A 16335-nucleotide genomic window follows, 5' to 3' on the forward strand; every position below is an offset into this window, starting at 1 on the left:
ATTTATGTTGAAAGAGACAGAAACAATGTAAGTGGGGAAGGGCCTGAGAGAGAGTGGGAGAGAGAGAATCCCAAGCAGGCTCTGCACTGCCAGTCCTGAGCCTGACGTGGGGCTTGAACTCATGAAACCATGAGATCATGACCTAAGCCAAAAGAGTCAGTTGCTTAACTGGCTGAGCTACCCAGGCGCCCCCATATTTTGATTTTAAATATGTAAGCAATATAATTCTGTATTTTGACAAGTGATTTGATAAACTAGGTTAAGTGATAGTTACTAAACAGTGATGTTGGTAAACTAGTGCTCCAAATAACAAACAAAGTCTGGATATAGTGTTTCCTGATCCAAGGTGTAAATCCTCTGACCATGGTTGCTTTCAAGCTATTAACACACCATTCTCCTGAATGTGAAGTTAGGGATGTTGTCAGCAGAATGATTAAGTGTGCCCAATCTTTAAATAAGAAGATTCAGCAATGCAAAGCTTCTGAGGCATGAATAAACCTAGGATTTTTGTTCAGCAAAAGAGTCACTGGGCTGAATGAACAAGATGAATCAGCTAACAAAACAATTTTAGCCAATGGTAAGAAGGAGTTTGCAAACATCCTTTTGAAATTCAGCTTTAAATTCTTTTGGCTAGTACTCTTGCTTTTATTTTCCCTTGAACTTGTTTTTATAGGCTCTGGAGGTAGGTAATTAAATCACTAATTGATGTATTTTACTATTCTAATATGAAATTTTGGTACTTAAACTTCCCATGTTATTATAAATTCAGCTTTGGCCAATGCATTTAATATATTGCATTTTAATGCTTATTTAATCCAAAACAATGTCAGTGTCTTATTGGATTTCTTCTTTAATGTGTGCATTATTTAGAAATGCATTATTTAATTTCCAAATATGTAGATATTTTCTCAGTGTCTTCTTATTTTTTTCTATTTTAAGAAGAATAAGAGAATACTCTTAGCATGATTTTAGGTTTTTTAAGGTTTGTTTATGGCTCAGAATATGATTTATCTTGCAAAATTTTCTGTGTTTACTTTAAAATAATATGTACTATGCTATTGTTATGTGGATTAATCTATTCATTTTAATGAGTAAATTTTTGAGAGTTTGTCCAAATCTGTTTACTTACTGGTATTTGTCCTATATTTTTATCAATTATTGGTGAAATGTGTTGAATTTTTCTACTACAATTGTAATTTTCTCTATTTCTTTTTTCATGCTTAGCAGGTCTTTCTTATTTTGTTTTGAATATTGTTATTAGTTGCATACATATTTAGAATCATAGTGACTTGACCACTTATCAATCATAAAATAAATCCTTTTCCATCTTTTTACCTTGCTTTATATTTTGAAATTATGCTTTGTAGGGGTGACTTAGAGGCTCAGTCAGTTAAGTGTCTTGATTCTTGATTTCAGCTAGGTCATGATCTCCAGTATTGACCCCACATCGGGCTTCATTGAGCATAGAGCCTGCTTAAGATTCTCTCTCTCTCTCTCTCTCTCTCTCTCTCCTCTGCCCCTCTCCCCTGCTCATGCCTCTCTCTCTAAAATAAAATAATAAAATAAAATGAAATGTAAAATAAAATAAAATGAAATGTTTTTTTATATACAACCTATAGTTGGTTCTCACTTTGTTTTAATACAATTTGGCAATTTCTGTCTTTAAATTGCTGCACTTGTATTGTTAGTTTTTCACGTACTTATCCATATGGTTGTGAAGTCTTCCTCTTGGCCCCTCTGGCCAACTTATTAGACTTTTAAGTTTTAGCAAGTACCTTTACCCCATGTGATTGATTAGCTAAACCTTTCATTGTATATCTACAGATCATACATTTTTTTCCTAGATACTTGAAACCAAATCTTCTTATACAACCTCCTCTGGGGTGACCTCTCATGTGCACAGCCTCCAAGCACCACAGGTAATGTCTGTAGCTGGCACCACTGATTTTGCATGCAATCAAGAAGTGTTATAAATCACTGTGCTCCCCTTTTGCTGACTAACAGCCCTAATGTTCCTTTAAAAAAAATGGGGCCAGGCAAAAAATTGAAAACAATAAAACCTTTGGGGCCAGGGAGAAACCTGAGAGTTGGTTTTTGAACAAGAGTCTGCTTTCTTCCCAGGTGGCTGGCCTCCTGAATAAACTCCTCTTTCTTTCCAATCACAACTTGTGTCTTGATTACTAGCTTTCAGAGCAACCAGCAGCCAGTCTAGCTTGGGATTTTTTTGGGCAATGATTGGATTAAAATCTTCCATCTTGTTAGATGTTCTCTTTATTTCTTATCTATTTTTTCTTTTTCTTCCTTTCTTCCTTGTGTTTGTATTAATTATCTTTATAATTCTATTTACTCTCTACTACCATCTTATTATTCATGCCTTTTTTTAAAAAAAAATGTATTGTATCTGGGGACTACAATATACAATTTAACTTAGTTAACCTTTTGGTATCAAAATAAACTCATCTCCATATGTATTACGATTCATTATGAGTAGAAGGTTTTCAATGAAAAGAAAAGTTAGGTTTATAATACTAGATCATTGATAATGTCACTAAAAATCCCTCAAGTGCCTCTCAATCTTGATTTTTCCAGATACTTTCTTTTTTCAACTATTTATCTAGAAAACTCAAACAGAAAAGTATGTCAAAAAGGGGGGAACATACACGTTTGGCAGAAAAGTAGCAAATTGACATGGAAAATTAGATTTTAATTATAAAGATTATAGCTGGAATAAAACATTGAAAAAAGAATGGAAAGTGTAGCATATTTGAATCAATAAATTGCTAACCAAATTCTTCAGTTTCATCCCTTTCATAAAAACTTAAAGACACATATATGCTCACATGAATATTCCTACTCTTTTTTTTTTTAATTACAGTTTCCTTTGTTTCAATTTCCATTTGAATGCTGGTTTCTGTCATTAGGTATTACAGTTTCTTAGTTCCTATGAAGTTTATATGTTCTGAGTTCTTCATCTAATACTACCCTTTTGTTTTTTAATTTTGCATGGTTAACAAATGGCTAGTAAGAGTGGAGGATAAGTTAATCAAAGAATATAGGAAAATTGATTCTTGTATATAGTATCCTTTTTAAACGAAGGGATGTTTTAAGAGAAAGGCATGCAAGAAAGAAAAGTAAGGTGATCTCTTAAAGTTTGTGCGTGTGGTTTCCGATATAAAGAGTGTGTATTATCCTTTGCTATTCTTGCCGCGGGGGGAAAACATGTTTATTGAAATTGACTGCAGTTTAAGAAGCCTGTCATATTCTCTAAGAATAAATACCAAACTTCTCTGTCCACAGTTTAATTTAAATACAGAAAAAATGAAATCCCTTGCATCTGTTTCTATTGCACCATTGGTATGAAAAACGTGTGACTAACCAATTTTAAATAGACCTACTTCAAGGAGAAAAGAAAAACAAAGAGTAACTTATTATTTTTTTAATGTATGTATTGACTTCAATAGCAGGAAAATAGATTTCATAGATTAAGAATCTAAACACATCCTTCATAACAAAGGGATTTTCAAAAAGGATATTTGAACGAACCTGGAATGTTATCAATTTAAACAAATCCAATCCAAAGCATCATTTTAGAGCTTAAGAGCTAAACACGCTTCAGAATTGGTCCTTAACAAAACAGCGAGACAAAGTTGTCTTTTCCCTACCTCTTTCTTTTTCAGCTTGTCTTTTTCCTTTTTTTTTAAGTTTATTGATTAATTTTGAGAGAGACAGAGACAGCAGAGAAGTAGGAGAGGAACAGAGAAAGAGGGGTAGAGAGAGAATCCCAAGCAGACTCCACACAGCCAGCACAGAACCCAGTGCGGTGCTCAAACCCACAAAGCTGCAAGATCATGACCTAAGCCAAATACCAAGGGTTGGACATGTAACCGACTGAGCCACCTAGGCATTCCTTCCTTTTCCTTTTTCTCCCCTATCTCAAAAAACCCTCCTGCAATGTGTCCATTCTGGAAACAAAACTGCTTCTTTCAAGCACTATCTTGGACACTATATCCCTACTGTATACATGAATCCAGTTTTTCCTAAACGTGGACTAAAGATTTCCATTCCTGAAAAGCTAATTCCACATCAATAATCCTTGAAGAATTAAAAAGAATTCAATCAGATACAACCTCTACATCAGCAAAATATTTCAAGGTGGAAGGGAGCACTGGCGCTGGGTTTGTGCTCACTTAATAACATTATTAATGATGTGGATGAATGAACAAATATTATGAAAAGGAAATTCATAGATATTAAATATGTAGAGTATGCAGAAACAAATAGGCTGGAAGGTGATGTCTGCAAAATGACCTAGAGAGGTTAAAAAAGTTAATAACTGCCCAATATTCTTCTAGTTTTCAATAAACTACATCACTTAACTGGTAAAAATAGTCAAGAAATATGCAGCAATGATAGCTAAGCCAAAAGGTGAAGAGGAGAAATTATATAATGCTGCATTTTTGTATAGTACACTATCTTATGAACATTTCTAGTTTTAATTCACACATGAAACAAACCAAACCAAAAACAGTAGTTCGATTGTTCTTCACTGAGAAGATAAATTATTTATGTGGAAGCATATTCAAACTCACATAAATAACATGGGTAATTTCTTTATTGGGAAGTTATTCATAGCATTTAAGTAACTTGGGATCTTAGGAACTCATTAATTTTCATCAATAATTGATAATCAAGATTCAGTATATAAAAAATCATGACCTAATATTGAAAGGTGAACCATTTTAACCTTCATATTGCTTTTCACCTTGGCTGTGGGTTGGAACTCATTCTCAGTCTCTATAGTTTATTTTGAAACATTTTCATGTGAAGGTCATACAAATATTTTAATATTCTTAATTTGGGAAAAGTTGTTAACTTATTACATCATTCATTGCCTAATTTCCTTTGGTGATCCAATGTTAATATTTTTTTCTATATTCTTGCTATTTTAAAAATTCAGAGCATATATATATATATATGCATATATATATATATGTATGCATTCACATACTCAATATCTATGAAAGAACTTAACTTCGAAAATAAACAAACTAGAATCTTTTTAGATCACATAATATAATATCTATGGCATTCCTACTTTTACCATGACTCAAGTTAATATCATTTCATTGTCATTCATTAGATTTCACATCTAAACATCATGTGCTGTATGATAAAATAGAAATGAAACCAAATACAGTGTTTTAGGAAATTACAAAAAAGTTTTATTTTACCTTAGGGGACATATAATAAAATCTCTCTCCCTTAGTATTTTGCTCACTATCTGGCAAAATTGAATGGAATCTACAAGCATTTTTAACAAGGTTACTTCCGAATTTTGCAGCATATCACAATCAGATATTTACTCAGGCCACTGTTCACATTCTAGGCTTCTATAAATAAGGTGGAAAAAATTTGAAAATGATGACCCTTTCCTGCCTAGACAAATTTTCATGCAACATACTCAGTTTCCTCTTTATTTATAACAGAATAGTAAAGAATTCACCTTGTAGATTCAATTTTTGTTAGCATTTCTACTTCTACTATAATTAGGTTTTGAGTAATTCCTAGGTATAACCTTTATGTTTAATAATTTAATTTAAATGCACTGATAAAGCAAATAAAAGTACTAACAAAGTAACTCTCTGTTATCCGCTTATATAAAAGTCCTATAAATTCAAGATTTCCTTGATTTCCGCCATGGTAGCACATCAATACCTTTTTTGTGAGTAAACCTTTCTCTTCCTCTACATTAAAAATAGCAATTTTTACTTCCCCATTTAATAGTCTGTGAACTATTTCAGTTTTTTTATGCACAGATGATGAATAGAAGCAATGCATAGTGTTTCGGTTCCATCTATTTTCAAATCTATTAAAATTCCATCAATCTGGGATCTAACAGTTCTCAGGCCCATGATTACTTTTGAAGGAAACAACAACCAACTCCTATGTGATTATTTAGAGCCCACGTTTTCTTACCCCTTCTTCAGTTTTAATGGAGCTACCAATGGTTTTGGCAAAGTTTGTGGTTCACTATTCCTTTAATTCAACATATTTCTTGAAATGGTAAGATATCATGTTATGTAGGGTATAGTCTCTTGCGCCCCTGTTTAGAAGTGAATTCTGCCACAAGCAACTCTCAAAGATGCCCTAAGCGCTCCTCTGACCTCAGGATACAAGCAGCGAGTTGCAAGGGCCTACTAACTTTGAGAGTACTTCCTTAACCGAGTTTACATGATTTTGGTGTTAGAGAAATCGATACAAACAAAAGTCAACAGAATAATACTTAAACTGTAGAGCTCTTACAAAAAAAAAAAAAAACATATGTTCTATGCTTTTTCTCATTTCCAATGCTACCTGACATGACCAAGTCCTCTTGGACACTTCCTCCAGACAGGAGGCCTAGCAAGTATACATCCTGAGTATAGAGGGGAGCTGTAGTATAATCAATGTTCTGGCACTTTCTCTTACCTTTTCCAATGATGCACCCATAGTCGTGGTGAAGTTGTATCTGACCTTTTCTAAAACTTAAAAATGCCAATTGGTGAACAAAATTCTATTCAATGATCTGTCCTACAAGTCTTATTCTTCTAATTCTAAAGTCATAGCAAGCACTGTGAAACATCCTGGAATATTTCCCCTGCGTTTTGCATCCGATTTCTATGTACCCTGTGTAAATGGACTGAAAAAGTTGAGGATGGTAAAAATAGTATTTATCATACAAGATGTGGGGTAACAATTCAACATAATACAGTGGCTTTTATCTCTGCCCGACCACCATCTCATCAATCTCTAAGGCTCAGTTCAAAATCTGTTCTCTGAAGCGTTCATTGGCCCACAGCATCCTTTATTTCTGCCATAATTCTAGAACTATCCAGAATTATGTTTTTGTCAGCTTTGGTTTGCTTGTTTTCCTGTTGTCCTCCACAATAAATTCGGAACATGTGGTTGGTAAGGTTCATGTATTTTTTTTTTCTGTATATTCAAGACTACATTAGATTCTGATTAGATATTCGATATATTTCCATGAATGTGTAGTTAATCATATGCTACACAGCAGATTTTAAAGAGTTTAAGTGTCAATGCTTTTGAATTCTAGGGAAAGAAATTCAAAGAAAGAGAAAGACGTGAGTCATTTTAGGAGCTGGTGTACAAAGACTGAAATGTGAATTTTGAAAGATTGAGTATGAAGTCAAACATATTTTTTTCAAAGCAATTAAACTGGGCTTTTAATGATATTGCTTAGACATTCCAGACAAAATGCGTAGCAATGGAACTAATTCTTATAAAATGACTTTGAAATCCCTAAACTCAAATATAATCTCATGGAGTCATTATTTGTGATCAAGAATTAATATGTTTTATACCTTCATTATAAAAAATAGTGGAAGAGGGAGGAGAAAAAAAGCTTTATTATGAGTTACAAAATTTAAAACCTAAATCGATCATTTTTATTATTTCAAGAAATTTTCCCCCAGAGCTATTTTAGCAGCAACATCAAAGTCAGGAACCTAGGTTCCTGTAAACAAAAGAGTTTACAGGAGTTTAATTGTATCGCAATATCCCTTTTTCCTCTGTCTCTTAATTTTCTCAGTAGTTTCTAAGGAGTAAAAACCATTCCCCATGGAGAGGAGAGTTCCTTGGAGGTCTGATGATGGTAATGATCTTTGTGAAACAGAGGCAAGTACTATCCGCCAAGCTGTTTCTAATGAGGTGTCTGGGGAAAATCGGGTGGCCTTCTGTTGCGTCTCCTGTACCTAGCTGGCGTTATCTTTGTTTGGGGGAGATGTTCTGTCTTCTGCATATAATCATGGGGCTGTTGGAAGTATCTCTTCTCTGGGCGTCCTGCTGTGGCACAGAGCACTTCTTTTTTTTTTTTTTTTTAATTCCTTTTTCCTTTCTTCTTTCCTTTTTTGAAGATATTGATGCCTCTGTGTTCACATGGTCAGTGACAACAGTACAGCCTTCAAGTTTGGCAACTTATGTCAATCTCATCAATGTTTCCATTATACGTACATTTTAAGCTCATTACTGCTATGGGTTTATTCTAATTTAAATACAAAATAAATAATCTTAGCAATGGCTAGAGGTTTTATACTCACAGATGACAGAAATATGCATCTGGACACACTTTGGGGCACATAGGACATTTGGGGATATAATTGATAATATGAACTGACGTGTTATTTTGCATATGCTACGCTGTCCACGTTAATATAGCCTGGGATATATTTATACGGCTCATTGGTTTGAGATTACTAGTTAAGAAAGTAGAAATGACCCTGAGGTGGAAGCAAAGAGTGGCGTTATATGGTGGGAAATTAGTCTCTCGTCTCAATACCATCATTTTCTTCCTCAGATGAAGTGTCGTTTTTGTTATCAGTAAAATGTCAATTTTTCGCCATGCAGCTGAAGCCAATACTATAAATATCAAAGGACAAAATGATGGAGTATATATTTTTTTTTTTTAATTTTTTTTCAACGTTTATTTATTTCTGGGACAGAGAGAGACAGAGCATGAATGGGGGAGGGGCAGAGAGAGAGGGAGACACAGAATCGGAAACAGGCTCCAGGCTCCGAGCCATCAGCCCAGAGCCTGACGCGGGGCTCGAACTCCCAGACCGCGAGATCGTGACCTGGCTGAAGTCGGACACTTAACCGACTGCGCCACCCAGGCGCCCCTGGAGTATATATTTTTTAGCAGGATAGCCATGCAAGCCTGGACTTCTGACCTCTTGACTATTATAGTAAAGACAGATTAACAATTTTATTTAAGCTACCGTATTTATCGCAATGCACAAGTCTCTACCTTGCTCAGCTCCAAAGGGCACCATTTTCATATAATTCATTCCCAAAGGTAAATCCATAAGTATACTCCCTTTAACAAATGGTGTATAACGTATGGGACGGAGAAGAAACACTTAGGAAGGGTGGGAAAATGATCATCTAAATGTCTATGTTTATGCATTGCACTTTAGCTGTCACAAGCAGCACCGAACTCATTATAATTATAGGTTCTTAATTTAGAGAAATAATTTTTAATAAATCATGGAGTGATGTTAAACAGCAGAGTCTATATTAGTAGAGTCTCTAAATAGTAGAGTTCACTGGGAAAGTGAACAGTAGCCACCAGAAAATATGGTAAACATGGTAACCAATGGTCAAGGGAAGATGACAAATAGAATGGGAAAAAATAAAATTAACGTTGACTCATTCGAAATATAGAGGTAAAATCATACGATTAACCTTTAAAGCAAAAATACCACTAATGTGATATGAAATGACATATGTAGATATTTTACGGGTTCTATAATTCCTGTTAAAGAATTGGAAATATTTCATTCTACTTCTTTGTGTACAAGAACACATACTATGTTATAAAATAAATGCATATAGAGCGAAATGGGTCTGTGAAGACAAGAAATGTAGATGAAGAGATGGATTGTAGAAAGAATTTTGTACTGGTCCCAAGGCCCGTTACTATGTCTTTACATACTATATGTATTTGTGTATATATAAAGGCCATGAGTTTGAGACACCTATAAGGATATGGGGCGTTGTGATAGGCATAGTCAGGTATGTTAACAATGACAACAACAACAACAAAACGTGTCATGAGAACCCTTATGTAATATAAGGTCCACAAAGTCTCCTTGCAGTTCTGTGTTCCACAAAGTTGGATTTTGAAAAGCTGAGGCAGTCTGAGAGCTCTTCACCAAAATATTCTTCCCTTCTTCCTGTGTAAACAGCTTGCTAAAATTTCCACACAACTGAGTCCTAGTTAATATACACCACTTCCAGGCCTGGACCATAAACCCCCTCCCTGATCCTCCTGTTCTTTCCACATTTGTCAGTTCAAAATGGAGAACTCCACAACCCTATGGGTGGCTCCAGCTGGAAGAAAGGAGTAGGCCACTTTCCTGAATTACTGGGTAGAGAAAGTCAACCACTGACAGGAATGTTTTCATTTGAATGTTGCCAGTGAGAAATAAATTTTAACAATTAATCTACTTTAACCTTGAGAATTGTCAAAACATTTAATGTTACCCAGGCATTTACAGGAGACTAATAAATAACTCTCCATTTTTCCCTCTTCAAATTCAGATTGAACTGAGATATAGGTATGGAAGTAAAACAGACAGTGGTAAAATGTTCCCTCATTTATGGATAAAGCTATTTCAAGGGGTGTGGTTTAGCATTCAGACTTGATCTCATGGGCTTCTAGAGACATAGGGGTAAGTGATCCTCACTCTAGTTCTGAAGTTCAGTTTTAGTTCTGAGCACACATATACACTTCAAGGAGGATTACAGAGCCTACAGGGGCTGGGATCATTCATGAGGCCTGCTGTTATACCTAAACTCACTGACCCATGCTGTATCTGTTAGTCAAATTGCATCTGGTATAATTGTGATAAATGAAATGCACCAGCCTTAGATAAGCTAGTCCCTGACACATGCCTAGACAAGACTTAGAGAAGAATGGCTTAAGGTGTGAGTGTCAAGGCGCACTTTGTTGTCAAGGTGTGGAGCTTCCTGAGTTGTGAGGTAACCTTCACTTCTTCAGAAGTTATGATCTGCACTGGGGGCTCTGGGTACCCTGCCGTTTTAGGCATGTTCATTGGTTTGTCATGAATTTGAATGCAATTCTTCCTTCTGTAAGTATTAATGATTTTCTTATGTTTTTTAATGTTTATTTTTGAGAGAGAGACAGAAAGAGAAACACAGAGAGAGAGAGAGAGAGAGACAGAGTGTGAGCAGGGGAGGGGCAGAGAGAGAAAGAGAGAGGGAGATACAGCATCTGAAACAGGCTCCAGGTTCTGAGCTGTCAGCCCAGAGCCCGAGGCAGGGGGCTCGAATTTGGAAATGGCGAGAACGTGACCTGAGCCAAAGATGGATGCTTAACCGACTGAGTCACCCAGGCACCCCTCTTTCTGTAAGTTTTAGTAGCTAGGTTTTATTTGATTTTCCCAGGTGATTTGCCCACTCATGTGCTTATGGAAGGCACTCTGGTCTGCCTATAAATTTGAATGTACTATTGACGTTAGTAAGAACAAAGGACATGCACAAGCAGAGATAGATTGCTGTGCCTTGCATGAAAAGCAAATGAAACTTAAAGTCCTTTTGCAAGTAAGCTTTTGTTCGGTTTGGTTTCTTAGAACTCCCTGAAATGCTATGATAATTACAGTGGTGTAGTGAGAGTTTCTACTGTTTGCTAAAGCTATCCATGCACAGTAATTTTGCAGAACACTGAAGTAAGTAATGCGGATACTGAGTAATAAAATGATGAAATTGCTACTGCTTTGTACGAAGTTTGAATCCCTTTGTCCATTTCTTGGTAGACTGTTCTTAAATAATATGCTGCTACCATTCCCACAAACTGCATTTTTTTAGTTTAAATAGAAGGTGGTTGACATGAGTTGAAATATCTTTGCTACATTAATTGTTTATTTTTTTCCTTGTAATTGAAAGAGTAAAATTAACAGACACACACACACACACACACGCTTGCACACACATGCACACATACTCAGAGCTCTAAACAACAACAACAACAAAAACAACAACAACAACAACAACAACAACAACAACAAACATACTGCCAGAGAAGTAGGAGGATTTGCTGTGGAATAAAAGCTGTAAATGGCACTGCATCCGAACTTTCTGCACAGCTCTGCAGATTTTTATGCGTTATTCAATCCATTAAAAACCACCTTAGATCATAAAAGCAAACGCAATAGAAACAAATGAGATAGTCTCAAAAAACATCAAAAATAGTAATTTACGCTCCCATATGATAGCAAGCTTGTTCAGAGTCTAATTTTGGCTCTTTGGGTTCTCTTTAGAATCTAATTCATTTTACACATGCATATGTCTGTAGGGAGTGGGGGATAGAATTAATTAACCCAAACATTGGACGCCCACTCCTCTAATATTTCTTATGTTAACACACAAATCTTTTCTCCTCATTACTATTAGACCGCATTCAAATTACAACACAATTAGAGATCATTAACTCTCTCCTTTGTAATCAGCAATTTTCACAGGCCTCAAATAGACATGCACCTTTAATATATTCCTATTCATCTTACACTTTCATTTAGGAGAATGTCAAAACAATTTTTTTTTTTTACATTATTGCTATTTGTTTTAGTTTTTGCACGCTGGCTGGTAGAAGATAATTATTTCTACTAAACGTCTCTTCCCTTCAATCATTCAAATAGCAATTCATTGCTATTTAAAATGAAAAGAAACGGAAGAAGAAAGAAAGAAACAACACCACTGTAAAAATCAGATACTTTGGTTCTACAACTTTTGTTTCATGCACAAAGAGGTTTATTTATGTATTCCAAAATATCATGCTGAGGAGGGAGACATCCTCACTTTTTATTATTTCGTCTGCATTTTAAAAGGAAATGTGTAGAGAACAGATTTTTCCTGAGGTATTATATTCATGAGCTTTAAAGAGGAAGAATATTCAGTATGCTAAACAATTGCTGTTTACAAAAACATGTTTTATTGATTAATTTACCTAAATTCAGTTAAAGTTTCTTTCAGTTTAATGTACTTGTAGATATAAAACTGTGTATTTATGTTTTGTGGTAATGTGTTTAATCTGGTGTTACAATTCTAGTGTCCAATAGGTTTTACTCAATTTCAATTTATTCGCTTTATGGTTTGCCAGAATGTACTTATGGAAGGCACTCTGAGTCATGAAAATGAAATTCTAAGCAGGTTAGCACATAACTATTTTTTAATTTATAAGCTTCTCGAGTTTTAGGGAACTGTGTTCTCTCTCTCTCAGTCACCCAGCTACAAGAACCCAGAGGGCCCTCGTTGTGGTGCATGGAAAGGCAGTTAAGGGAAAGATGGCCCCTTTTTCTGTCTCTCACAGCGAACAGGCTCTGTCTGGCCTCTCGGTCACACAAATTCTCTCTTCTCTATTTTCCACAAGGCAGCCAGTGTACTGCTCGCCAAACACACACCCGAACATGTCAACCCCCTGGCTTGGAGGAATGTAATCACTTTGAGTTGTCACGAGCAATTGTTTTGAACAGAACACAGATTCAAAAATAATCTGCTGAATATTGAAGGCCCCCAGGATAAAGTCCAAACTTTAATCTGTCTTCACTTACCAGTGTTCGGTGACCTTTTAGCTTCATTACTGATCATCGCCCACTGTCACTAAGGTGACATGAGGCCTCCTCCACAATATTTAGCGGGAGAATACAGGAAGAGATGAGATCATTGCTTCAGCATTTAAATGTCTCAGCTCCGAAGGGACACATGTCACTTCTACTCGTGTGTCATTGCCCAGTACAAGTCACATGACTGCCCAACTACACGGCAGATGGGGGACGGAAGTCTCAAAAACCAGGGAACAGCAGTACTATGTGTAATAGTGGCTGAAACACAACAGGAATTTCGTAAAAATATTTAAGGAATAATCGAGATTCATTTGACTGCGAGAAGTAGACACAAAAACAGTTTGGCAAACAAGAGGGATTAACTAGTTTTTGTTGTTGTTGTTTTTCAAAATCTGAAGAAAGGCAGGGGCATTGCTTGGCTTTATTTTTCACAGAGACAGTGACTTCTCATTTTTACACACTTTTTCTACCGATTTCCAATCTCTGCTGCCCCTGGACCTCTGTCTTATCTGTCAGACTGGCCTCTGCCACAGCTATATTACTGAAGACCTCTGGTTCCTGGTTTAGCCTCCCGGAGCTAATAGGTCTGTGGGAGTTGGGATAATATGACTGATGCAACTTGAATGAAGAATGTTTCTTTGGACCAATCACCACATCCAGAAAGCAGAGATTAAGCATTTGTGATGTGACTAAAATCCTTATTACCTGGAAGTCTGAGGCAGTGTCTGTCCTTCTAGAATGAGAAACTGAATATCCAAATAGGGGGTGGCCATCCTATATGTAAAACTAGAACACGGACCCACAACTGCAGCAACCACTTTGGATCACGGCCTCTATAGCATTTGGCCCCGGATGGGAAGGGATTGCTTGAGGACTAACAGCTTCCTTAATTTTTGCCTTCTAGACCCAATTTGGAATCAATGACAAAAAGCCAATTATCCTTCCTAAATGCTCACACAGAATGCCCCACTTCTAGGTAGCCCAATCTTCCGTCTCCCCGTACCAACAATCTCCTACCAGGGTGTAAAAGAACCTTTCGATTTTTCTACAACAAATCTTTGCCCCATCCCCTGCTTGCTTTTTAGTCCCTGCCAAATACAAGTAATGGTTGCTGATTCTCTGGCTGTCTCAGGCTCTGATAAATATCCTTTGCTTGTTCTCACTTGGGAAGTTTTGGGTTATTTTCACACTATTAAGGAGAATGCAACAACCTTTATGCTAAATGCACCTAACTATGCAAGCCTTTACTTTTTACCTAAATAAACATCATTTTGGTTCATGTTACCAAAGAAGGCTCCCTTTGACTTGAAACCTTGGGATCGCTGCTAAATTAGTGGAAGCCTCCACCTTCCTCCCTTATTTTCCTTTTCTCATGTGTGCACTGTCTTACTGATTCCCTATATGATAGCAACATTATTCTCCAAACTAGCACAGTGTATTTAAACTCATGTTACTACTACTTATGAGATTCTTTTGTGATCGGCATGTCATATTATCAGCAAAAAATGCTTTGCTTTTAACCTGATATCCTTTTCTGCCTCCAAGATGAATTGTAACCACATATTTCCCTGATAGATATTTAAACTCTCATCTTGTCCAACAGAGTTGACTTAAATGGCATACCTTTAATCAATCCTGATCTCATATTATTTCTTGACAGTCTCTACCTTAGGGGAGAAAAAAATAAAAAGGTAACCTTATTTTGGATATGCTATTACTTCTGAACACTCCGTCACCTGGATAGTTGAATTATTTCATGTAATTGGAACATGCAACCTAGCCTGAGGCAGGAGAAAGAGAGAGAGTGGGAGAGAGAGGGAGAGAGAGAGAGACAGACAGACAGAGCAAGAGAGACAGAGAGAGGGACAGAGATAGACACTTATATACAGTTAGTATTAAGACAGTATTAGTATATAGATAAATATTAGGAGTTGTTGATTTTGTGATGTAGGCTCTTCATTTTCTGCTCTATAGCTGCAGGTAAAGAAAAATATTTAAATAGTAAGAATGTACTTGATTCTTTAGGAATTATGCTATTAAGTTAAAAACACACTAGTGAAGTAGAAATAGAATCTAAGGTGAATTCTCTGGTACATTTCCCACAGGAAATGCTGCCTTTTGTAGACTGATTCCCAAGTTTCTTCTCCTTTTGTAAAGTTACTTACCTGAAAAGATTGTAACAATCCACACATTTTTATCAACTTGTAAGCGTTAGACGGTATTCTAAAAATTTTTACCTATTAAGATTTATATGATGGTTCAATCATAGCCAACTGATGATGCCTAAATTCATATAAAGAACTTTAGCAACTGTACTACATGGATATAACTAAAATACTAAAAATGGCTTGGAATCAATGTTACTAAAATATCAATGGAAGACGTGTGTGTGGAGAGGCACAAGAGTGCCTTATTGACAATGCGATCACTAACCCAGCTCTAGTAAGTCTGGAAGGCTGAGGGAAAACTTTAAACCAGCATCGCAGGCCCTTTTCAACACTGACAAATGAACATCGTACAAACACCTTAATCCTAAGGATATCAATATATCCTTACATGATTTGTAAATGACCAACCAAAGAACCAAAAGGGAAGGAGGAAATTTTCAATCCCTACAAGCTTTACCAAGTGATGGAAAAACTCTTTTCATAAGCAAATCCTATCAAAATTTTCAAGGTGGTCATGTTCTCCGAAGCGTGATTATCCTCATAGCCTGAAAATATAGAAAAGGTAGAGAAATTAAATCATGTGTCCAAACAGATGTTACCTGACCTTTCAGAAAAATTTTCATCTTCCTTGGTCAAAGGTGTTTCTCCTATTTGCTTCTCTTTCCCCACAGGTTTTCCTTTTCCCTCATGAAGTCATTTCTTGGTGACCTATAACCAGTTCTTCAGCACTGTGTTTAGTGTCTAAGATGTAGACAGAGACTGATGTAACAATCCCTTCATGTGACTATCCACATAGCTATCTTAGTATTAGAATTCATTATTGAGATTGTAGTTATAGGAATACTTCAAAACAGAGTCAATTGAATTTTAAAAGAAATTTGGCGATTTTACTGGACAGAAAAGAAAATGGAGTTGGTTGATTTGCCATTTAGATTCCTAATTTCATCTGAGACCTGCTGTCCCCTGAGATGAAGGGAAAAGGATTCTGGCAGGGCAGGTAACTCTAACCAGTTTTCAAGTGTCAA

The 16335-nt window shown here is 36.0% G+C and overlaps 1 long non-coding RNA gene across 1 annotated transcript in view; it reads right to left on the reverse strand.

The window, feature by feature from the left end:
- Positions 1-13254, reverse strand: part of LOC123606162 — a 40434-nt gene extending 27180 nt beyond the window's left edge. The window contains exon 1 of the long non-coding RNA XR_006716142.1: positions 13131-13254. This is a non-coding gene — a long non-coding RNA (uncharacterized LOC123606162). The remainder of the gene's footprint in view (positions 1-13130) is intronic.
- Positions 13255-16335: the final 3081 nt, after the last annotated feature.

Source organism: Leopardus geoffroyi, chromosome A1 (genome assembly GCF_018350155.1).
Source record: "Leopardus geoffroyi isolate Oge1 chromosome A1, O.geoffroyi_Oge1_pat1.0, whole genome shotgun sequence".
NCBI classification, from domain to species: domain Eukaryota; kingdom Metazoa; phylum Chordata; class Mammalia; order Carnivora; family Felidae; genus Leopardus; species Leopardus geoffroyi.